Genomic DNA, 25,146 nt, shown 5'->3' on the forward strand with positions numbered 1-25,146 from the left:
ATGGCTGCGGCTCAATAAAACAGCATGCAAATATAAAATATATGTATAGAGAGAGTGAGAGAGAGGGGGGGAGAGGGAGAGAGGGAGAGCAACAATATAAATGTTGGGTATGCTAGATCTGGCCAATAAACCATACCAACACCAGCACCAGCACCAGCAACACGAGAGCAAATTGAAACTAATCGAGTTTCGGCCAAAAGGCAGCTGCCATAAACATAAAAAATAAAATAAATACAAGTCAGAATCTAAGCAAAGTTTGCAGAGATTGCGATTGTAATAAAAATCACTTTGAATATCGCATAGGTGTGGTCCTAATTACCGATATTAAAGCGGATCTATTTCATCTGGTCGCAGTGCCAGTCCCCGACTCCAAGACTGCCTCGATTCGATTCGTTGCGATTCATTTCGATTTGATTTGCCACGAGTCCGGTCCGGTCCGGTCCCGGCTCGCTTCAGTTCGCTTTGGTCCGGTCCGGACATGGAAATCAATATGATAGAGCTCTGGGCCTCCATTGGGCGGTGTAAATCTGTTAGAGCCAATACAAGCGGCACAATTCAAGTGAGTTCTGCAATTGCAGATGGCAAAATTAGTGCTAATGGCATCAAATGTCTGTAATTTCACTGTATGCCATTTAATATGCCATGCCAACGGTCGAAAGGAGCGCCCTGATCGGACATGGGCATAGGCTTCTCTGGTCTGTGGCCTCTTGTCCGGGCTGGGTCTTATCAAGGCCAGGCCGGCGGGTAACCAGATAACCAAGCCCTTGTTTTAATTAAATAGCTGCACATAAAATACAATACACTTAAGCGGAGACTTAAAAAGAAGCTGAGCAGGAAGTGGTCGCCATCAAAGCGTTTTTGGCTCTTGCCTACTTTCGTTGTATCAATTTCACTTGGCCCAATCACAATACATCCACTATGGCCCATCAGTGTCAGCCTGTCAGTCAGTCAGTCACTCAGTCAGTCAGTCAGTCAGTCAGGCAGTCAATCCGACTGTCAAAACGCACGCCCATTCATAAGTTGGGCCTTACATTTAAGGCTCAATTATGGCGCACTTAATGAACTCATCTCCCGGACAGCGCATCAAACAATAACTGCAAACTGTCAAAACATTTCCTTTATACCCGATCCAAGAAACTATCAAATCAAATTGGAGCACCCATGATGAGGCGTGGGCGAGGTTTGATCTCTGTACGGTCTTCGTACGGGTATGGGTACGAGTATGACAATAAAAGAAAGCAATTAACAATTACAATTTGATCGGTTAGCATCTGGCAGCAAGCCATTAGCTAAGGCGACACTAATCCAACAATTGAAACTACTTTCAAACGATCATCGAGCTCTTTTTGGGGGGAATACTTATGGTATAGTGGATTATCATACAAAGTGGATCTGCTTGAATAAGCAAAAATATTTTGTCTTGGGGAAAGCATATTTCGAGTTTTTTTAGAAGAAGAATTTCCAATCGAATGCTTAAAAGTAAGTCTGAAGAGATTTTTCAAATAATTTCCTTGAAGTACAATCTGCCTGAATAGTCAGAGTTTTTCTTTTTATTCTTGATTTATCTCAGCTTCCTCTTTGACTCAAGCGTCTGATTCATTTGGTTCCCATCTCGGTACCGGCTCTGTGTGTCTCACCTTGATCTTGGTGCATGACTGGAAGTAGATCCAGATACATAACACACCCAGGTTCCTGATCGACAGCCGGCCAAACCGTTTCTATGCATAGCATTACGAGAACCAGAACGATCGGAGTTTTATCGGAGGTACGGTATACGGCATGGTATACACATATGGATTTTACCGTTTTAGGCATTCGGTCTAATTGATTGTTTGTGGTTGCCGGCCGCCACCTACTGACCTTCACATTGAGCGGTGGCAGGCGACAGCGGACAGTATCCGCAAGTCGATCGGTCGGTCAGTCCGTCGATCGATCGATCGGACTGGTAGACAGACGTCTCGTCGTCTAGCTCGTGCTTGGAGTCGGGGAGTCGGGACCGGACCGGGTCCAAGATCTGGTCTCTAGCATTGGGGAAAAGAGATCTGATACGACCACACAATGGGCGCGTTAGATTGCTAATCGATTTGCTGCTCATTCGACTTTTATTACGTATTCAAATTGGTGCAATTACCACTTGGAACTCGTATGGCATAAAGGTGGGTGTGGTCCCAACCCCAACCCCTACCCCAACCGCAGCCATAGCTGAAGTTTTCTTTCTGCGAAATTGTCTTGCGATGATAATTATAAATGTTTCTACAAAGTGGACACGATCGGAGTAGGAGGTTTTTCTACTGGCTCTTGTTATAAAGCAATGAAAATTTCTCCGGGTCTTGAATTACGTGCCGGATTTGGAGTGCGACAGCCAGCCAGCAACCTGCGGATCGGATCGGATCGGATAGGTGGCGAGGGTAACCCGAGACCTTCTTTCACAATGATTTTCATTCAGCTATTTGCCAGGCAGGGCCAGGCCATGCCATGCCACACTATGCCAGTCCATGGAGTACCTTGGTATGCAGATATTTGCAACCATCGGAGAGCAACCGCAGTGGGCAAACACTTGCTGCCTGGTTGGCTACCGGGTTGGCTACTGGGACTCCGTCTCACCCGTCTCCGTCTCCCCGTCTCCGGGCCGGGCAGGGCCGCGTCTTGTCTTGCCAATCACTCAATCAAAACGTCACTTGGCGTGGCAGTTTTGCGTGGCGTTTGCTGGAAATTGAAATAGAAACGTCAGAATTTCTGCTCTAATTATAAGGCGGAATGTTTTACGTACTAGCCAAGTTTCTTGACTCCTCGTCCGATTGTCCATTTGTCCGTTTGTCTATCTCTCTGTTTGCTGGTTTTTTCTCTCAATGAGTGGTGTTTTTTTTCTGTCTGTTTTGTTTTACAGTCTGCGCTTTGGCTCTGTCTTCCATCCGTCTCAGTGTCTGTCTGTGGCCGTGTCTGTGGCTGTGTCTGTTGCAAGAAAGATTATGCTTTGATGCACTCACGTTAAGCTCACTTTACAGTTACAATTATTGTTTAATATCGTGTAGCCGCAGCCACAGAAGACCCTAGAGACCTGCTTGGCCGGCATTTGCAACACTTGCCGCACTTTGTTGCAATCGGAGCTGGAGTTGTAGTTGGAGTCGGAGCTGGAGCCGAAGCCAGAGCCGCTGCTACTGGGCTAAAATTTCATTTGCAATTATTATGCATTAATTGCGGGTGGGACGATGAGTCGTCTCATATGTCCCCCAATTCCAGTCCGATCCGCTGGAACTGCTGGAACCACTGCAACCACTGGTACGCCCATTGGTCAGTTTCCCAATCGTAGAGGCCGTCGAGACCGTACTGTCATGCCTTTGTCTTGGCCCCAAGAAAAAAACACAAAACGCAAATTGTTTTAGATTGCCTAAAGCGGCGAATTATTTGCAGTATGTTGCCACGTTTTGTGTCGCTGCTGATTATATAAATCGGTGCAGAAATTCCCTGTAAAATCAGCTGCCTGTTTGCACCCCAACAAGCCCCTGTCCCTCGCCCTCTCCCTCTCGCTCTCCTTCTGCAGCATCCATCTGTCCTCACTCTAATGCACGACACGTCGGTGGCAGCCTCTGGTCAATTGTCTGCCGCACATTTGCTGGGCACGTGATTGTTGTCAGGTGGAGCCAGTGGCAGCCGCATTGGCAGGCTGCTGGATGCTGGGTGCTGGGTGCTGCTGCTGCCTGGTTGTTCACATGCACTGCAGATTTTTCTCCTTTAAAGGAGAAGGTAATACGAGTCTAGGAAATATGGGAAATATATTAAAATATAAGAAACAGTTTCATTGGGAAACAATTCAAATTAAATTTGAATTTATGCTGGAATTACGTATATCCACTGCCAGTTCCACTCCCCTCTGACCCAGCCCGATTAAACATGCATCAGCTGCCAGTCTCGGGCTCAAATCAGCGCTTAACGGGTTGCCGTTGCAGTTGCACTTGCAGTAGCACTGGCCCCAGGTTGCTGTTGCATTTGCCGCTGGTTAAAATACAAAAAAAAAACTCTGCGCGCTTTGCGAGCGTGTCAAAGAATTGGTCATTGTTTGTAATTATGAAAATTGCTTAATTGTTGCCTAACTCCCGGTGGCGGCAGCAGCAGCAGCAGCAACAAAAATTGCACTTGCAGCATGGCAGAAATTTGGCCAGACATTTGTTTTTTTTTGGGGGGCTGCTGCTGCTGCTTAAGTGGCAAGGCTTAATTGTTAATAATTTGTGTTATAATTCTGGCGCAGAGTGGCAACTTTTATTGCTAAATTATTAATTGCAATAATATTTAGCTGCAATCTTTCGGGTGTATCTATATATTTTCTGTAATATATTTTCTGCTTTGTGTAGAGTTCCTTGGCCTGCCAGTGGGCTGCGCCCAGTTTTTTCTTCTGTTTATTGCCGCTTGACTAAGCAAATTTATAAACTAAACCGAACATACAGGCAGGTATAGCATACACGGATACCTCAGTATCTATGTATGTATGTATATATCGTATATAGTATGTGAGTGTGTTTGTAGTCCAGTTTTCTGGTTGTTTTATGGCCCAGTCATACGAACAAACGAATCAGAAACAGAAATGAAGAAAAAAAGAATTGGTTTTTAATTATTATTATTGTTAATGCAGCAGTAACTGTTATTTTTGTTGCTATTTCCAAGGAATGGCCCCCCGTCGTAATGAGCAATTTCAGTTGAAATTCTTTCAAGTGTGCTGCTGCTGCTGCTGCCTCGCTTTTGGCCCGCAATTAAACGTTACTCATACGACCCTGTGGCCGCCGCCCCGCAAATTAAGCCAAATTAAGGCGGCTTATTATGACAAAACAACAGAAACAATGGCAACAACAGCAACATCAATAGCCAACCTATGTATATGGAGGGGGATCTGGTTCATTGTGTGTGGCTAAAACAGGTAATTAAAAGTGCCCCCGCCCGGCTCGGTTGGACGTGGTTTGTCATATGATTTATAATAAGTTTTGCATAGATTTATTGACTTACTTTGGCTCCCCCGAAGCGGGGCAGGAAGAATGTGTGCTGTGCGCAGGAAATGCCAGCCAGTGCACTGCAAATAGTTTCAAAGTGAAATAGCATTAAAGCGTTATAATTAATACAAATCAGCACACTTAACATATAAGTACACCCCAGCTATAGATACTGCTTTTTAGCCATTGGCATGCCCGGCACGCAGAGCAATTTTAATTAGACATAAACGCTGGAGGAGCTGCAGCTGGATCTAAAGCCGTGGCCGTAGCCGTAGCCGTAGCTGAAGCTGAAAGCGGACATTGAGAAGGAGACGTAGACGGAGACCCAGACGATGTCTACGATTGCGACTGAAAGTGTTTAGTTGGCAATTACATAAAATAAGGAGCAACTTCCACCAACAGCAGCAGCAGCAGCAGCGGCAGCCAACGGTCTTCGTTCGGTCTGCCATGTAACGGCTCCAGATGCTGTCTCCGTTTACTCTCTTTATGCAATCCACGAATTAACATGTTCCACAGCCAAAAGCCAACGCACAAGTCGCCTGCCCGCCTGCCCAAGATGCTGTCATCAGGCACATAGATACAGACACAGATACAGCTTCAACTGCAACTATGTACATGTATGTGAGTTTGTGCCTTGCCTTGCTCTGATTTCAGCGGAAAATGCTGGCTGGGGCAACAGGTGCCTGCCTGGCAACGCCCATTGCGTGTGCTGTGGCCAAAGGCGGCGGCGGCGGCTAGAAAAACGCCAAGTGCCGCAGATAGGCGGCAGAGCCAGACGAGCAAGTGCGTGAGTAGAGCAAACCAGAGGCGTGGCTGGGAAGAGGGATCGGGATCAGCAACGTAACAGGCACATTGCTCTGAGCAATCCCTTATTGCCTTGGAATCTCTGTACACCTGTCGTCCAGTCCCCCACTGCGCCGCCTGTGTCCTGGCGCCAAAAAAGAAGCGACAACGGGGCGACTGGCGCTAAATGGCTTTCGCCATATAAATGTCTTCATTGCGTATGAGTGATGGGGCAGCCATGGCCATGGCCATACGTCCATACGGCCACCAGCCGTAGCTCTCTGCACCATTCCCTCTGTGGGGCAGCCACACGCAGCTCAGCTCTCTCGGAGTCACCTGTTGACGCATTTGGGTGTTGATTTTTAATTTATGCGCTTTTAATGCGCGAGAAAACATGCATTTAAAGTGAATTTATTATGAATAAAAGCGCAACATTAATTACGATCGGCCGAGGCGTAATGAAAAAAAGAGAGAAGCTCTGTGGCGGGACTTTGGGGCAGGTCAGAAGTGTTTTTGGGCATATTGCCCAACACGATCTGCTCACATCCTGTACAGGTGGAAGGGAACAGGTTGAGGGAGGGGGCAGAGGCACGACTCTGAATCTGACTCTGACTCTGACTGACGTTGCAACACTTTGGCACGCATGCGCGGCATTTTAATGCGCAAAGTGCGCTGCTGCCAACAACGAAACACGCAGCACGCCCACTTTTTCTTGGGGCACTCATACCTGCAGATACAAATGCACACATTGATCTGGGGACTTTTAGGAGATACACAGATACACACACACGCGGCCAGAGTCTGGGAGATTTATTATTGTAAAATGCGCCGTACGCAGTTTTATTTATTGCTCTGCACGCCAAAAACTTTAAAATCAATTGAAAAGCTATAAAAACGTTCGTTTATTTTTTATTGTGTGCCGTTGTGGCTGTATTTTGCTAAGTATTTCAACATTTCTTGCGTCTCGAACTGCTCCAAATTGCCAAAATGGTTTGGTTTTTTTTCTTATATATGTATATGTATATATCTTTTTCGTCTGACTTGCCCAATGGGTTAGTCTTGGTCCCGCTTCGGCGGAAAGGCAATTTAATGGCCCAAAACAGAGTCTTACAAAGTTGAGTTGCCTGGGATGGATTGGTTTCCCACTTAGAAAGTGCTGAAAAAATCAGATTAGTAAAAGTGTCAACAAAGCCTATGAATGGCAGACACTGGCAGACACCGACTTCTGTTTGCTGGCTTTCAATAGGGACTTTAAAACACATAAACATATGCAGATCTCTGCTGAAAGCTGGTCCCCAACCAGTCCCAACTAATACCTAATCCTCTGACAATATATACACGTCGATTCATGTGTCTTTTGTGGCCGTCTCTTCACACAGCATTAACAAGATGTCAGGTAAGTAAGAAGCGGAAATGCCCAACCCTAGATCGCTCGCTTTTTGGCAACTCCTTTGACTGGACGGGGCTTTTGGGAGCTTAAGTTTAACGATCGCTTATTGATATTTTGGGTTCGATAGGTGAATAGCTCTGCGAAGTAAAGTGTCAACACTTTTTACCAAAGAATAACACCCATTAGCCGGGGCTAAACGATGGGCCATAAAACGTGGCCGGTAGATCGTAAACCACCCAAAAGGCGGCACAAAGTGTAAAGTCATAATTGTACAACTCGTCGGAGCATTGATGATGGTTAAGCATAAAAACCATTCACTTTTTGTTGATGCGATGATGATGGCTGTAGGACTGGGGCCGTGCCTGTGGCTCTGCCTGAGGATGACTTCAGAGATCCAAACACTCAGTGCCCATAAATAGATATGAATAAATGTGATTAACGCATCTTTTATACGATTTCCACGCATCAAAAGCAATGCAAACTCAAACGCTTGTTCGTTTTTTATACTTTTCGTGGTTATTGTTATTTTGTGTGCCTTTTTCTTGTTGGTAAGTGGCCCGCTGCTGGCTCATAAATTGTGGCCAACTGTCAGGTGTATGACGAATAGCTTGTCCATCGCCTGATTGATTTGCATGCGCCGCTGATTGACAAATGGCATCGATATCCACATCAGCATCTGCATCGGCATCAGCATCAGCATCGGCCCGGACTTCAAGTGGCTTAATTTATGCAAATGCCATACTTCGACTCATACTCGAGTGCAGGCTCGGTTTCTGTGCACTCTGCATGACAATGGTACGAGTACAATGGGAACCGATCCAAGCCGAGCCGAACCAAACCGACCTCTGAGAGAGTGTCCCCATCGGATCTCTCTCTGGCCGAGGCAGAGACGGAGACCCGGGCAATTAGGCCCAACTATGAACGCCCTCTGCCAGTCATGGGACCATGTTGGGCGTGGGGGCATGGGGCGTGTGGCGTGCTCTGGCTTTTGTTACGGAGCCCATTTGCATAAACGTCTCGAGCAGTGACACCTCCAAATGTCATAGGAGTACCACGCATGAATGGAACCAACCACCGCCCTATGTGTGGGGTTGCCGTGTGTGTGTGTGGGGTCTCCTGTGAGCGGTGTCTGATTTATGCCTGGGAGCCTGAGATCGGAACTGAGTTTTGCTCCGCTTTGCATTTTGGATAATTTATGAAAGTGGGAAACACTTGGCTGGACCAATCTCTGATCCATAATTCAATTAGAAATCACACAAGAGTTGGAACTGTAAATGGCTGTACAATGGGAACCGGAACAGCATCATAATTTTTGATGTTGGAAAATTAATTGAATGGAGAAGAATATTTTCAAAGCTATGTAGATAAACGAAGAACTCATATTTACTGATTTTGAATATAGATCCATAACTTCCACTGATATGGGAACTGGAATAGAATTTTCCCAACCTATTCCGAAAAAGAATAAAAAATATTTCTTTAAATATTTAGATCCGTTTAATCCGTTGCGTAAAATTTCCATAAAAACATACAATTTTTCCCTCTTTTGTTGGCCAATCAGCAAAAACTGAAAACAATTTGCCGCTGGATTATCGCCATGATTCTTGGCTCATAAAGTGCGGAAGCCTTTTTGAGGCTTTGTCTGCCCCAAGGACATGGCTCGCAGAGCAAACGAACGGTTAATAAAGCAATCAACAATTGGACTGCAAATCAAATTGGCAGCAGCCGCCGCAGTGCTAAAGCCCAGCAAAATGCGCTAAATTAACTAATTTTGGTTTTAAGCAATGGCAGCAGCAGCAGCAGCAAAAACAAAGCTCCGCTCGAGAGTGGGAAAATAAAATTTGTTGCGCTAACAATGGCCAACAAAATAAGGCAAAAAATAAAATTTTTAAAAAACTACTGCCAGGTTATGGCTCTGTCTGTGGACATGGCCTGCAATGACTGCTGCTGCTGCTGCAGCAGCAGAGGCAGCCGGGGCACGGGCACTGGCACAGGCACTGGCACTGACTGAAGCGGCAACTTTGGTTGAGTTTTGTGGGCGCAGCCCAGCACTGAACAGAACCCCAGCCCGATCCCGAGCTCGGACTGACCGTGTATGCCATAACTATTTATGAACAGTTAGTTAACTTAAATGCTAGGTGGCAATTAAAGGGGCGGGGCTGTGGCTTTGGCTTTGGCTTTTGTTGTTGCAGCAGCCACCAAGAGGAACAGACAGACAGACATCCACTAGAAATCATAACCTTGCCCGGACTCGGACTCGGACTCCGGCAGTTGGGAATCAATAAGAGCTTCATACTCGTATAAAGAAACGTACGGGTGCGAGTACGAATGCGAGTACTCGGTAGCCATATAATTAGCATTTGTTTCCGAGCAGAGCCCCAGAGTCAGAGTCAGAGTCAGATCGAGGGACTCGCCCTGGTCCACACCCCAAAAAATAAAAGAGAGAATAAAAAGCACACACAATAACAGACAATTTGTGGTTTCTTTGTTTCCTGACCGAGTCCCCATATAATGGCCACGTTAGTTGGCCGTTAATTTGGCCAGTCAAATGACTGCGAGGCTTTAATTAAAAAAAGGCCACACTCTAATTGATAAATTAAACAAGAAATTCAATTAATACCCATATGGGCATGGGCGCTAGCTAAACCTCTAAATAATCCCCACATAAACGACTATACGAGTACGGAAGGTGCCAAGTTGTTAACATAAGCATTGAACTTCGTCTTTGCGGCGGCAGCAGCTGCCAAAATGTTGAATGAATCCATTAATTTGCACCAGCGCCCCCAAAAAACACTAAACAACCACCCGAACCCAACAAGCACACCAATTGAAGTGCAAAGTTGAACAACAATGCAGCTACAGCCTACATGTGGACCATGTACTTGAGGTCTTCGAGCCGACTCCGACTCCGACTCCGCTGCGACTTCGATTCTGAGACGGAGTCCAAGTCTTGGGTTGGACCGCGCTGCTCTGCCCTGGTCCTAGCTGCAATCTTGATCGCATTTTTTACGGCACATAAATATATGCCAAAACACTACAATGAAAATATTGTGCTATACGAGTACGAGTACGAGAGCCACAGGAAAACTGTGGCAAAAATATGAAAACGTTTTCAATGAAAATTAATGGGCAAACGCTGCAAAATTTCGGGGTGCGCACTGCGGCTGCTCAAAAATGTTAAAATCGTGACCACAGCCGCCACCATACCAGACCAGATCAGGCTCCAGCAAGAGCTGGAGCTGCAGTTTGCCTCTCTTCCAAACTGGACGACGGCATTGTCTTTGGGGGGCTGGCTGGCTGGCTGGTGCGGGTTGGCCTGACTCTATGGCGTGTGATTTGGCAAATACTTAGACCTTATATGGAGCAGCAGCCGCCATGGAAACTATTTCCTGCGTTGCGAAAAATCGCACAGAGGCCCAAAAGCGGAAAAATGGCCAATGGCCAGTAACAGTTCACATTTTGTGTCATCGCGGGGCGGCGGCTCCATACTGATAATTCATAAAGTGCTGGCCGAATGAAAAAGCTGACCAAAAATGGTGAACCATTTGAAATTAACGCGCCAATCGAGCGACAGACGGACAGACAGACACACTTTAAAACGGTCCGAACGCGGGAGGGACGCAGGCAGGCCTGCCTGGTCGGAGAGCTGTTCAAATGTCAATTTTAATTTGCCGCACCGCAAGCACTTTGACAAAGAAGCAGATTGGCACCACACACACAAAAAGTGGCGGGGAAGGGGGAGGGTGCACGGGGAAAAACGTTGCCAATCTTCGCTGCAACATGTTGGGGCAATTAAAAATGCGCATACGCCGCGTTGCCGCCGCTGCACGCAGTTAGCGACACGACGCGTCGCGTCGCGTCTGCGTCGGTGGCGGTGGCGTCGGTGGCGGCTTAGTTGAAAGCCCACAATTTGGCAATACGGAAATCGAAATCAGCCACGAAAAAATATGGCATCTCTCACACTCAGAGATGGCGTCTAAAGATGGAAAATTAAAGCGAAATATTGCATATGAAAAATGCGGTTTGGCTGGGTTTTAATCGCAGATTTTCAGCGATTTTTCAATGATTTTTTTCGAATTCATTGACTGCTTTGATTGGGTAGATTATATAAATTCTTCAACCGTATATTTTCCTATGAATTTTATGTGGAAATATGGATCTTAGCTGGAGCCAGGATTAAGATTAGGTAAATCTGAATTATATGCAAGAAATTGTTCCATAAATCACCCATAGCCTTACCTGTAGCCTACTCACAGCCTACTCAGGGCTCATTCCTTGGCCAAATCATTAAAACCTCATTCAACTTTACTCCTCATAACGCCCACCTCTCGTGGTGTTTGGGGAATTAGCCAACACCCGGAGTGCAAATGCAGGCAAAACATACAAAAAAAAAAACAGTCAGTTTTCGGTAAGTCACGCAAATCTATCTGGCTCGCTCATTAGACTAATGTATCTCAGACTCAGCCGGCGATTCAGACTCGGATTTGAATTCGTTTTCGCATTCATAATCGTGTGTTGAGCAGAGAGCCCAGCCCCATGGGATTGTATTATTCATCTGGCGTTCCGCTAGAGCAGATCCCAGGCGAATCACGCACTATACTCGTACGTACGAGTATGTACGTATATTAAGCCATTATATAAAAATATTTATTAGCCACACTTTGGCTTTTAATTAGCCAGCGGACGGCTCGTTTCCTTTGACAAGAGTGCGGCGCGATTCCATCAATGTCGCTTGCGTGTTAAATGCAAGCGGCGAATGTTCCACAGATCGATATTCGAGTATTTGAATATATTTCAGTTAATTAGAGTGCAACTAATTTGAATGTATATTAATGCCCTGGCCAGGTGTGAACAGAGAGCCTGGACTGTACGGGCTTTGGCCCCGGCCAGCCAAATGGCCAGAGAGCATAATCAATCAGCGTCATTTGCTGCACTGCGAAACATTCCCACACACGCCCCGAAAATAAAATACATCCAAAACACAGAGCCAGAGCCAGAGCACAAACTCATGCCGAAAACTAAACGACCCAAGCCGATGGCGTTAATAATGCCAATTGCATGTTTTATGTGCCACAACGATGCCAATAACAATAATAAACTGCATATTATTAAGCGCTTTAAAATATTTGTAACAAGTCGGACTCGGACTAAGACTGAGACTCAGACTTGGTCAGAGTCATTCGCGAGCCGGATCTGTGGCTGGACGACCTCTCGCGGGGGCACACACCACACGGCTCCCCAGCCAGACCCAGGCCCAGGCCCAGGCGCAGGCCAGGCCAGACACGACGACGTGGTCGACGAGCCCGTACTCGTACTCGTACTCTGCCCCAATCCGAGAGTTGCAGCCTCTAATCATGCGGCTCGCTGCTCTCTTTTATATGGTTTATGGCATTTCCGTTGCTATTTCTTTTGGGTGTCCGACCCGACTATTGCCAAATTCATTGCGATTGCAATGCCAGTTGGACTGGGGCGTTTCTCTACATAGTTTAGTTGTTGTTGTCTTTTTTTGGTTTTGGGCCGAGTCTGAGTAAGAGTTAGTGGAAGAGTTGCCTCACAATCAGAGAAACATATCTTGGCCATAACTAATTGATTGATGGAGCTGTTGGCACCTTCGTGCCCGTGTGCCCGTGCCTGACTGATCACTAATCACCAATCAATTCATAAAACGAAATAATAATAGCAGCAGCATTGAACAAACGCCTGCAACAAATCAATTAGCCGCTTAATTATGACACTAAGCCCAACTGGCCAGAAACGGAATGAACAAATTACCACCGCCGCCGCCGACGTCGCCACCGCCACCGCCATTAGCATAATAAAGCGATGCAACCCAAGACTCAGGGCTCATAAATTATGCATAGTTTTTTGGGGACAGAAACCCCGAAAGATCGAAAACCGTACCGTTGTGGCTGCTGCTGGAACTGACACCGAATCTCAATAACAAAAGAAATGCCCCACAGAGCCAGTGGAAACTCCAAGAGACTCCAAGAGGCGACAGCCGACAGCCGACAGGCGACAGGCGGCTGATAACGGAGCAAAGTCTTTAGTTTGATTTTTTGCATATATGTATTTCATTAGTTGGCGAAAACTGCACGCCAGATTGGGGCTGGAGGAGAGCAGATCTTAGCTGTCCCAAAACTGGTTCGCATTCCACTTTCAATGCTGGATACAGCACACGGGCATACACGATCCCGAGTCCAAGTCTGATCCAGCGACAGGACAGGATGATGCTGCTGCAGTGCAGCTGATGATGATGATGATAATGATGATGATGATGATGATGATGATGATGTAAATCGTTATTGACAACGGAAGACGACGACGATGTCAGTGTCGGCAGACACTGAAGCGATTTTCATGCAAATGACCATGAAGCGGAATTTGCTGTGCTGGTTGTCATCGCAGGAAACGTACTTGAACCAGAAAACCGGGGCGACACATTAATGCGGCCTGACACCGCCACAGCAGAGCAGAGCAGCCTTGGCGAGGAGCCCCGGCCGGGCCCATGGGAAGACTGGGAGAAAATGAAAATTGAAACGTCCGAAAAGCATTTTGGGCAATTGCTCGGCTTTCAATTAAACTGCAGCTAATTGCATCTGACAGCGGCGGCAAACACAAGCCAAAATAAATCATTTATGGCCAGGCAATGCAATGCGCAAAATACAACAACAAAATTGCACCAGGTTTGTTGCCCAAGTCTTTTGTGTGTGCAACGACTGCGCCGCGACTGCGACTGCGACTGCAACTGAGCCTGAGACTGTGACTGCGCTGGCGCTGGTGTGACGGCAATTTTCAAAAAATATAATAATCATAAAATAAAGAGAAAAAAACCAGACAACAGGCGAACAGGCAAGCAACCACCAAACAGCCAAACGGCAAACAAACCACTCTTGAGCGATAAAAAAGAAATCTTTTATTTGATTTCGCAAGCGCAAAGCGTTGGGAGAAAAAGTAGCAAAAGCAAAAGCAAAACTCAAATCAAAAGCATAGAAATCAAAGCAGCCAAAACTGTAGAGCTCCCCAGAGATTTTTATGACATTTTCACAGGCGCTGGAGGAGCAGCCGCAGCAGCAGCCCCCGAGAACTGCTGGGTGTGGGACGGAGTCTCCCAAGGGGAGATGGAGAGAGAGAGAGAGAGAGAGAGAGAGAGTGGGGTGCTCGGCTACATGCCAGCCGTCTGACAGACGCGTCACTACGTGAGCGACGTGTTTAAAAGTTTAATGAGCCGCAAAATAATTGCAAATGCGCCTCATGTCGCCCCAAACGTATCGCAGTGGGAAAAGGCCCCCAGTCCGACCAACACCCCACCACCCGCCAGATCTTGCAGAGGATTGGAGCACAGCACCTGTCGAGGGCCACACAGTTGCCCGAATCCGAATCCGATTCCGAATGCCCCGGAATCCGTTGCCCCGGGTCGTTCGGTCGGTGTTGGGGCACTTAATTGCCAAAAGCGTGACTTAAATTTTAAAAAATCATAAGAGCCACGAGTCCGTGGTTCGAGGCGATCCAGCAGCCCCAGCAGCCCCAGCGATAAGACTGCAGTCTGAGAAAATCTGCAGAAAAAAATGCAATCCAAATAATGGAATTCTCAAAAAGAATGCTGTGAGGGATCCCCTTCCACACTTACCTTTCTGCCAGTGTAGATAGATACCAGAAGTTGGCCAATTTCGCAAATTAACGAAAGAGGGAGAAGTGCTTAGGACCAGGCAGCAGGCAGGCAGCCGGGAGGCAGAGCCACAGAGCCACAGAGCCATTAAGCGACAGGCGGCAGCCCAGCCACTGTGGCAAGTGGCAGAGCAGGTAACAAGCAGGCAAGCAGCATGTGGCATGCGGCCAATTATGAGCAGTTGCAGTCACTTAGTCATGCGTCTAAGGCCGTGTTTTGTCAACGGATGACTCCGCAGCTGCTTGAGATGGCTGTAACCGGCTAATGGCCGGGCTGCCTGTGTTTTTATTGGCTTTTAATTAGCAGAGCCTTTAAAATAAACAGCAACAAAAGCAAAAACAACAACAGCATCAGCAACAGCAACGAAAAGAAACCATCAAAATTGGCAAATTTCTTTGAGTCAGGCTTTTTAATAAAATGTGGGAAATTCCATACGGAATCCGTTCGACACAAATGTGATGCCAATATCCCAATATCGCATCGAAATCGAAAATCGGTAGGTGGGCGTAATTGCCTCAACAGACACACACACACACACTCACAGATGGCAATACAGATAGAGATACAGAAACAGATGCAGACACACGCTCCAGCGCTCTGGGCTGGAGTACACCCACAGATACATGCGTTAAATGCCTGCCAACGACAACAAAAAGTATCTAAATACGCATAAATCATGGAGCCCGAGTGTCGCTCGGCTGACAACGCAGCAATCGATTGCCAGATCCAGATCCAGATCTGGAGCAGCAGATACGCGATACGACGAGATACAAGTATGGAATGGTATGGATGTATGAAGTATGACTCTAACCCACAAATATTCAATAAGCACTCGACGAGAGAGTGAGGGCAGGGGCGAGCGATCGTCTCGATCGATGGATCGCTGAATCGTTGGATCGATTTATCAACGTTTTCAGTTTCTAAACGACTTAGCGCGTGCCCAGTGCCGTGTCAGCTTAGCGCACTCTCTCTTTCTCTCTCTCTCTCTATCTCTTCATCCATCCAACACTCAACCTAATCCCTTGGCAAACATTTTCATTTCATTTGGCAGAGACAGATTTCTGTATCTTGGGGATTAGATCATAATTGACATTTTTCTCCAGCCCAGGCCCAGCAGGTGATGTGCTAACGAAGCGGGCGGATTTCAGTTCAGCTCCGATCGGCGTAATCAAGTGTGGCTCTGCTGGGATGACTCTGGGATCCGGAGCTGGTTTTTTGATTTATCTGCTGACCACTTTAATGACCATCCTCATGCCCGAGCCCGAACCCGAGCTATCTGCTTGGCATAGTACGTTTGTCTGTGTGTTTCATTAAACAATCATTGACTTCTAGACGCGACTTTTATATGACCGTCATGAAAACATGCATAAAAATTCATCAGCCGCGGACTGTTCTCTTGCTTGGTCGATTTTTATGACCTTACATTTCAGGTCTCTGGTCTGTGGTCTCTGGTATCTCCAGGCCCGAGCTCTGGAGGTTGTTGGTGTTCATTTTATTGGCCCAATTTGTAAATATAGCGCAAAAGTGTCGAGCATAACAATGAGCCTACAGAATTTACTCCGTTCGTGTTGTGGGAGCAGGAGGAGGCACTGGCAGCATGATCAGGCCATCAAGTTCGTTGCCTAAGTCATTCGTTTGAGCCGCAGTCCGTTGGGCTTCGTGCCGCATGATTTGTTGTTTATTTGTCATTCCCAATCGGAGGCAAATCAAACACGCACCCTCGAGTCGAGAAGTGTGTAGAAATGTTTATAATTTACAGAGATCTTAAATGCTTAGGAGACTTCGGAAAACACACGGACAGCCACCACGGCGACTCGCCAATCAAAATTTATGCATCAAAGTGCGGTTCATTTTCTAGCTGCTTTTCTAGCCGGTCTATCTGCCTCTTCTTGTGGCAGCCACAAACTCACGCATTATTTATGATTGCAAGGCATGTAATTCGTATGCTAATTGATAAGTATCGCGAAATTTATTAACCAGCCTGACTGTTGCACCAGCAGCGGCGGTGGCAGCGGCAACAAATGCGTGCCTGCCGTGCCGCGTCAATATTCAAGTACACTCATAGACACTCATAGACACACACACACACGAACGAGCATAAGTCTGATGCAAAAATTGAAATCTTGATATATATAAGGCAGCAGACATTGTTGTAGCTGTAGCCATGTACCTGTATCTGTATCTGTACCCAGCTGGTTCTCACGCACAGCCGCAATCGACGAGCCGCAGCTGCATTTGGTTAGCCAGTGCCCGGCCGCGTTGTACTTGACCCCGGGAGTACCGCCACCCCCTCGCCACAGGCCAGAGCCCGTGACTTTTGTCATGCCGCCAAATCAAGTTCAAATATTGTAAATATATTAAAGCACACATAATGTTCAGTCACTCGGATTTGCAAGGCAAATTTTCGCTGTAATGCTGGTCAGTTTTAAAAAACGAAGATATTTGTATGTAACATTAAACCGCCAGCAAAATCAGTGGCAAGTGCAGCCAACACCAACTGCAGCCCAACTTTGTTGCAATCTCAGCCACCAGCAAACAAACAACCCAAACAACAACATTTTTCGTATCGCCAACATTAATTATAACAGCCACAACAGCAAACAGCAAGTGCAACAAGAGCAGCAAGTGCAACAGCAATATAAGGCGGCGAGGAAAAAATGCGTTTATTTTAAATGGAAAATAAATCACAAATATACCAGTATTGCACTGCAAGAAAACTCGTGCGGGGATTATGGAAATTACAAGGAAACTTTTGTTGAGGTTTTAAACAAGAGCAAATCTCGATCAATAAAAATGTTATTAATATAATAAAATGAACTACAGCGTTTTAAGTTTTGAAAGCAGGCGGAATGCATTTATTTTAAAGTTCGTGAAATGTTTTACGATACAGCGTAAGAAAACCAGTACTGGAAATACGGAAATACCAAGGAAAACATATAAATAAATTAAAATGCAACGACGTGCAAGCTTAAGACAAAACTTGACCAGTAAAAATATTTTTGAAGTTCTTTACGAAGTAATAAAATAAGTACATAGTATAAACCGTAAAGATAGCCAATAACTTGATTCATATGTATGTTTAAAAAAATATAATAAAAAATTATTAAATATGGAGAGGGGGAAATATCAAACAAAAACCGTGACCAATCAAAATATTTTTTGTAAGTACTGGAATTAATTTTAATTTATATATATTGTAAGCCGTATAAAAATGCATTTATTTTTAAGTGAACATACAGTCTTGAAGTCTTCATAAAAATATAAAGAAATAACGCATGGACAATAAAAATATTTTAAAGTACCAAAAATAAATATTTTTATTAATAAGTTTTTTAATATTAAAATGGGTGAAAGTTAATTTATGTTTTTGGTGTGCATTCCATTCCGCAGGCATAAAATTCGAGTAGATCATAAAATATGTGCGTACTTTTGAAGGATGATTGATATGTGGCCATCCAATTTGCCTTCGCTGGAATTGAATTAGTTGCTGCTGCCTTTTGCCATTGCATGATGTAATAATTTTCGTTAACGTCGTGCTGTCTGCGAGATCTAAGCAATTAAAAGCAGAAATCCAGGCTGGCGGGGTCCGTGTTTACATGCGACTGCTCAGAGAGTCAGAGCATGTTCAGGTCGAAGCCTATATCGACTGCGTGTCGATCAATAGAAGCAACAACAAAATTCAAGTAAAGTTTAGCTTTGAGTACCGAAATGTTGATACCCTTGCAAACTGATAAATGTTTGATGGTCGTTCCTATGGCCACTAAGCATGTGAGGCATGACAGATGTATGCCTCGATGGGACTATGGATTTAAGGAGTATATTTACTCAAACAACTGGCTAAAATCGTCATACCTTCTGCAAGGGTAAAACAAAAACAAACACAGAAACGCACGCGCTGAGTGTGTGCGACATTTTTGTTGATTTTCGCCTTGATCTAGAATTTTGTTCCTATTAATTGATCTCATAATGACAGACACTTCAAAAGCGACATCACGACATTTATTAATTAATGCAAGACTCGGTCTCAGAGTCAGACTCTGACAGAGCTCCCCCGTCCTCCGTCGTCCGTCCCCCGTCGTCCGTCCCCCGTCAGCAGGCTGGTCAACCTCCTGCGTATGTAAAGTGCGTTTTTTGCATGCGTGCAACATCAACAAGAGCAACAACCACACAGCACAAGGTATGCCAAACAAATGCCGGCAGCTTAATTAGCATTTTAGATTACCTACGAGCTGAAATCGAAGCTAAAGCTGAACAGCATAGACTTAAGCTGAAAATGAAACTGAGGCAAGTGCCAGTCCGAGTGCAGGCCGAAGTGCGTAGCAAGAATTGAAGTAAATAATAATAAATTTATGGGGTTAGCACGAAGGTTGTTCTATGAATGGTCTATGCCTGGAGCTCTGGGCACATATATAGCATATGCTCATAGTATCCGACTCTGGCTAATAATGGGTTCGAAGTAGACGTTAGTTGGCCAATTATTACGGGAGCAATGCCGAACGGAGGCAAATTGCTGTCAAAGCACTTCCCGCTTGCATATTGGCAATATCTCAATCAGTGGCCAGAGCTGCAAAGGCTGGCAAGTGCATAAATTAATGAAATTATCAATTAGCTGCCTTTGGGCCCACGGAGGAGAGAGAGCCTCCTCCCAGCTGGAGGCTGGAACTGCTACTGCCACTGGAGGCGCTGATTCCCATGGTCTGTGGCACTGTGGCTGCTGTTTGCTATCGGAAAAATCATTGCGCAAATGCACGCAGTTCATGTCGAAACTCAATTGCAATTAAAAAACCTAAAAACCAGCAACTGAGTATAAGGAAATCCTCGTTAGCCGGCGGAAAATGCTTTAATAGAAATTGCTACCGAGCTGGAAAATGTTTGCAATTGTTGTCTGCCTGCCGACTGCCCAAATTGACATTATCAATGGCTTGGCAAATGCGTTATTTATTTAATGCCGGATTCAGCAGCTTCTCGATTGGGCAATCGCTAGTGCCAGGCTGGGGATGGTACCCTGTGGCCAAGTGGGGAATATCCAGTTGAAAGAGACGTCCAACCGATACAAATTTGGAAATGGTATCACGAAAAAGCCATTGACACAAGGGTAGGGTATTCTTTTGATTCTTTTAGAGGGTATACTTAGTTCGATTGGTTTTATTGACTGTATTTATCTGTAGCTTTGTTTCGGTTTCGTTTTTGATTTCATGCAAATGTTTGCAAATTTCTCAAATTAACGCGTAGGCGAGCCAAATCAAGCCGAAAGCGCTGGAAGTGTCGCCGTCTCCACCAGCACCACCACCAGCACCAGCACAACCACCGCCGCCGCCACCGCCTCATCTAACGACGCCCCCACCAGACAGAAACCGCTCTCCGCTCGGCAAGTTCATTGAACCACCTACGAGAAATATGCAAATCGCAGATTTGGATGCAGGAAAGCGAAAAATAAATCACAGCCAGCGAAAACATAGAGTAAACCTATTTCAATTCGATCTTGTGGCCTTTGTGTCCCCACGGATGCTTGTAAAATCTTATAAAATGTAAACATAGTAGTATTTATTTGTATATCTTGTGGCTTTGTTTGCACTCCTAATTTCAGTTGCGATCCCATTAAAGGGGAAGCTGTGGAATTTATTTTTTACAAACACTGCCAGAAAGATTTATGAGTCTTGCGCTACCTCACGCGCCGATATTTGATACATCGGGTACATCGGCTATCGACTGCGTTTTCTTAATTAATAGCTCAAAGATTTTATTGCCGCTGCTCCGCGGCGACGAGCAACAGATCTTTGTCAAATCAATATTTATAAATTATTTATAAATTAAGAGCCAGCCTCCAAGCCCCAAAAGCGAACCTGCGGCTAATTAAAATGATGAATGCGAAGCGTTTCAGTTTGAAAATTAATTAAGCAAATTATCCATTTAAATAAACATGGAACGTGGCTGCCGCTGCCTGCTCGATGACTTTGCGCTGATAAAGCCCCAGAAGAGGAACATCGCAGAATGGATTTTGGATGTTGGATGGGTTCGCGGCTGCCAATTAGGCGAAGTCGCCGTCGCCGTCGCCGTCGCCATCGCCATCGCCGTCGCAGTCGATGACAGAAAACGCATTTTTAATTGCAATTAATTAGCGCTGTCAGCTTTTCCCATTGTTTGCCGTTTGGGTGACAAACAATTTGGCAAACTCATTTGGTGATCGCATATTTTTCTGGTCTGACCGACCTCCTTTCCAATGGATGGCATCATCAAATTAATAGATCATCATCATTGCCGACAGGAACCAGCACATCATTAACGATTAGTATTGATTCAAATTCGATTTTAGTTGGACTTTTCCCTTAAAAAAGATAACGCCCAGTTTTCTGGTCGATTAAAAGAGCGGCAGCCGCAAAAAATTCATTAGGCCCAATGGAAATTTCTCACTTGATTACAGACCGAAAACCGATTTCAAAGGGCTGGGACTGAGGTTGGGGCTGTGCCACATGCGGTGTAATTAAATTTTCTTTGTTGCTTGGGAATTCGCTACGAATTTAATTGAGGCGGCCCATGGCGTTTTTCTGCCTATATACGAGTATAAACGTACTACATCTAGCCATCTCCATATAGGCCTAGGGTGGGGCTGGGCCCTTCATTCGCACAATTAGCAATTTCATGCGTCTTTGTTTCTGCCTTTGTATCTTTGGGCCCCCACCAAAGTTCGAGTTTTCATGGCCTTTATTTTATTTCATTTCATTTCAGTTCGTTTCGATTCCGTTGTAATGTGTGAAATTGATTTTCGTTTGGCGATTGGGCTTGTAATGGGCAAAAAGTTTTCCCACTCTGCGGAGGTCTCAGTCTCTCAGTGCTGTTAAAGACAATTAACTCTGAATAGATGGGAATGTCTGATGGAAGTGGTGTTTCTTTTCTAGCGTATATTGTAGTACTACTGGTACTGGCACTACTGTTTTGTGGGATCATTTGAAGGTTGACCCAGCATAAAGTGGGTCATGTTTTACCATTGATCACTAGAGGTATTTCCTATCACGGCGATTGCCGCAGCAAGCGTTTCCTACTCTAACCATCTTTGGAATAAATGCAACAAAACTTGTCTCCTCTGCTGGCCAGCTGCTCAAGCAGCGGCTCTATCAAAGACTGGATGGCGGGGACGTGGACCTGGGACACCTTCCTTGACAGCATCATCACATCACATCGCACTCGTAACATTTGCAACATTCGCATTCAAATGACACTAACGGCTTTGTCATGTACTGGGCTATATGTGACTGTGTCTTTCTGTCTGTACGTCCGTCTGTCCGTCCGGCTCTCTTCGAGCGCCAGTAATCATGTTTTAACGACACATACACATATTCTCCGTGTATACGAGTGTGGTATGGTGAATCGTCAGCGAGTCCATATAGAAATCTTGTAATCTGATAGGCATGACAAGAAATATTTTGCTTGTCATTAAATTTACTTTTATTTATGCAGCACTGTCTATCATGGTGGCGGTTGTTGCCGTACGATTCGCGTGTTTTGTTTCGGCTGCGGCTCAAAATTAGTGAAAACTCTTCACATTTGTGGCTAAAAGACTGAGGACTGAGGACTGCAGACTGAAGACTGAGACTGAAGAAAACTTCAAAAAAATGTATGCATACATAAGTTGGCGCCTCCTAACGTCTTCTAGTCATTGATTTTCGACCATTGTTGCTGCTTTTGTGGCTCTGCTGTCTTCTTGGCCTGCCTTGGCTTGGGTGCTTGCCTGTTGGCCGGGTTGAGTAATAGGCGAAATATTTGCGCATGCCTCATTACAGTTGGTTTTTGGTTTTTGGTTTTTGGGTTGCGGTAATCGATGGCAGTGTAAGCCAAATATGCGAGGGAGTGGCGAAACAAAAGACTTGGGCAATAAACTCCGATCGACACTCTGATCCTCCCTCCTACTTGTATTTAGAATGATTGCCAGTCAATTGGATGCGTGACATTTGCCGACAGCCCGGGTCAGCGGTGACATCACCCAGAGGCAGGCCAATCAAATGTCAGCCAAGTGCGTCACTGATTTGCAATCAAAAGGGGGGCTGACAAAGGGCAGCAGTAGCAGCAACACCAGCAGCAGCAGCAGCAAGTGTTAGCTGGAAATCAAATGGCTGCTAAACGGCAGCCAACTAGATTGACGGCTTCACTGACTAACCGAATGACAGAAACACCGACTGACTGACAGACATTCAGACAGTCAGACATTCAGTCTAGACAACATGTGTAATGACGCGTACATCGGGCAAAAAACTTTAGCAGCAGCAACAATAGCACAGGCATAATGAGCACAATTACTGGCAAAGCAAATCAAATGCAACGCGCTACCGCCGCACCGCACTGCGCCGCTTCGAATCAGTCACATTAATTGCAGCAGCCGCCAGCCAGCTCACAAAAAAGCGTTCATAAATTATAGCAAAGGCAGTGGAAAAAAAGTATTAATTAAAAAAAGGAGGAAAAAAGTTACAACGGTAACAACAGCTATTAAGAAAATTTCTTGTTGACTCATCCGAGTCCACAATTAACAACTGGGGGACGGGGACTCGAAGACTCAAAGACTCAAAGACTCTAAGGCTGGGAAGACTCGGAAGACTCGGGAGGGAGGCTACTACCAAGAATTGCCTTGGCTCTGAGTCTGAGCTTCTGGCCAGTATTTCTTGCACTTATTTGTCGCGTTTTGTCTCAGTCACTTGGCGATTTCTTTGTCAGAACTCTCGGCAATTAAACAATTGCTGTTGCCGCGGCTGCTGCTGTATCTGATGCATCTGTGATTGTTGTTGTTGCTGTTGCTGCTGCTGCTGTTGTCGTCATCATTGCTGGCCATAAATTGTATTTAATTCGCTGTATGCTCTCGCGCTTACCCCTCACCACAGCCCCCTGGAAGCACACGCCCTGCTGGCTGCGGGGATCTCGTGACTTGCGTTTCGCAATTGTGAGAATTAAATAATTCTTTGCATATTTATTTCTAAACATTATCGCTGGCTATTTCCTCAAAGCTGATTAATACTTTTTATTCTCATTCGGCTTTCAATATTCAATTACAGAATGGTAAGTCAGCATTGGAATACTCTATGGATATTCTATAAATGTATAGAGAGTAGAGGGTAGAGGGATTCCTCTTTAATAGAGAGTATATTGAAGAATTCGTAAGACTCATCCAGCAATTCCGGTGGAGTACTATAATTTACAGAACATCTCTATTAAGTATATTTCCAACGTTGCCTATAGGCCAACTTCCAATGCTCCTAATGCAATTTAAATTATTTATAACAAATGAAACAGAAACAGAGAAAAACTCCGTTTGTTTTCAGCTGAGTTTCCTTTTAATTGTGGCAAGAGGAAAAAGTCGCTTTTCCAATCAATTGCATCACAAGACTCTCGGCCACTGACGACCACGACGACGGCGACTGACAATGTAGACGCGCCAATTGTTAACGTGTTGAAGTGTTTTCATTTAAATTGCTCAACTGAACTTGTAATTATGGCTCACTCTGATTATTACTTCACTGTGGGATGCAACTGAGAGCAAGGAAGTGGCTGGAGCTCAAGCTGAAGCTGCAGCTGGTGCCAGAGATAAATTATGTTTAGAGCCAAGTGCCAGGTATGTCTCTCCCTGCACGAGTCTTAGTCTCAGTCTCAGTCTCAAATCATAGCAATTAATTGTTGTTAAAAATGCCTTTACTAACGGTTTTATGGCCAAACAACAAAGGCAGCACCGTCTGCCGTCCGCTGTGTTGTCAGTTAATTGTATTTGAAATCGCTGACTCTACTAATTGATAAGTTTCCTCAACTGTAGCTCGGACTCTAACTCTAAATGAAGCATTGGCACAGCGCCAGGAGCTAGGCAATGCACGCGGATGGGGCGGCAGTGGCACATAAAATGCAATTACAAACGCATAAACTGAGGCAAAGTGTTTTGCTGTTCGACTTACCTTGGGGCGGGGTAGACTTGGAAGATCTCTTGATGCTGGGCAGAATCTCAGGTGCAAAGCGATGCGATGCGGTGCACGGCTTAAGCCACGGATAGGATCTGATCCAGATACAGATACAGATACAGATGCAAAACGGGACACACACGGATTCACACGCACACACTGTTGCCTATCCAGGCTCAATCTCTTGAAACGCGGATGTGGACTGGCAAAAACTGGCAAGTGAAATATTTATGTAAATTTATTTCAACTTCTTTTTTGTTTCGTTGTTTGAATGTGTGTTTGTGGTTGCGGGTAAAATGCATTAAGAGGCACACTTTGCAATTGTCGTTGGGGCAGCGATTTGATTGAAGTTGAAACTGAAGTTGAAGCTGGAGCTGAAGCTGAAACTGGAGATGGAGC

The 25,146-nt window shown here is 45.4% G+C and overlaps 1 protein-coding gene across 1 annotated transcript in view; it reads right to left on the bottom strand.

The window, feature by feature from the left end:
* Positions 1-24,914, bottom strand: part of LOC6595112 (putative uncharacterized protein DDB_G0277255) — a 64,912-nt gene extending 39,998 nt beyond the window's left edge. The window contains exons 1-2 of the mRNA XM_026994733.1: positions 24,745-24,914; positions 4,996-5,059 (exon numbers count right to left, since the gene is read on the bottom strand). The gene's annotated coding sequence lies outside the window, so the exon portion shown is untranslated. The remainder of the gene's footprint in view (positions 1-4,995; positions 5,060-24,744) is intronic.
* Between the last annotated feature and the right edge of the window lie 232 nt (positions 24,915-25,146).

This window comes from Drosophila persimilis, unplaced genomic scaffold (genome assembly GCF_003286085.1).
Source record: "Drosophila persimilis strain 14011-0111.01,24,50 unplaced genomic scaffold, DperRS2 tig00000000-arrow-pilon, whole genome shotgun sequence".
Taxonomy (NCBI): domain Eukaryota; kingdom Metazoa; phylum Arthropoda; class Insecta; order Diptera; family Drosophilidae; genus Drosophila; species Drosophila persimilis.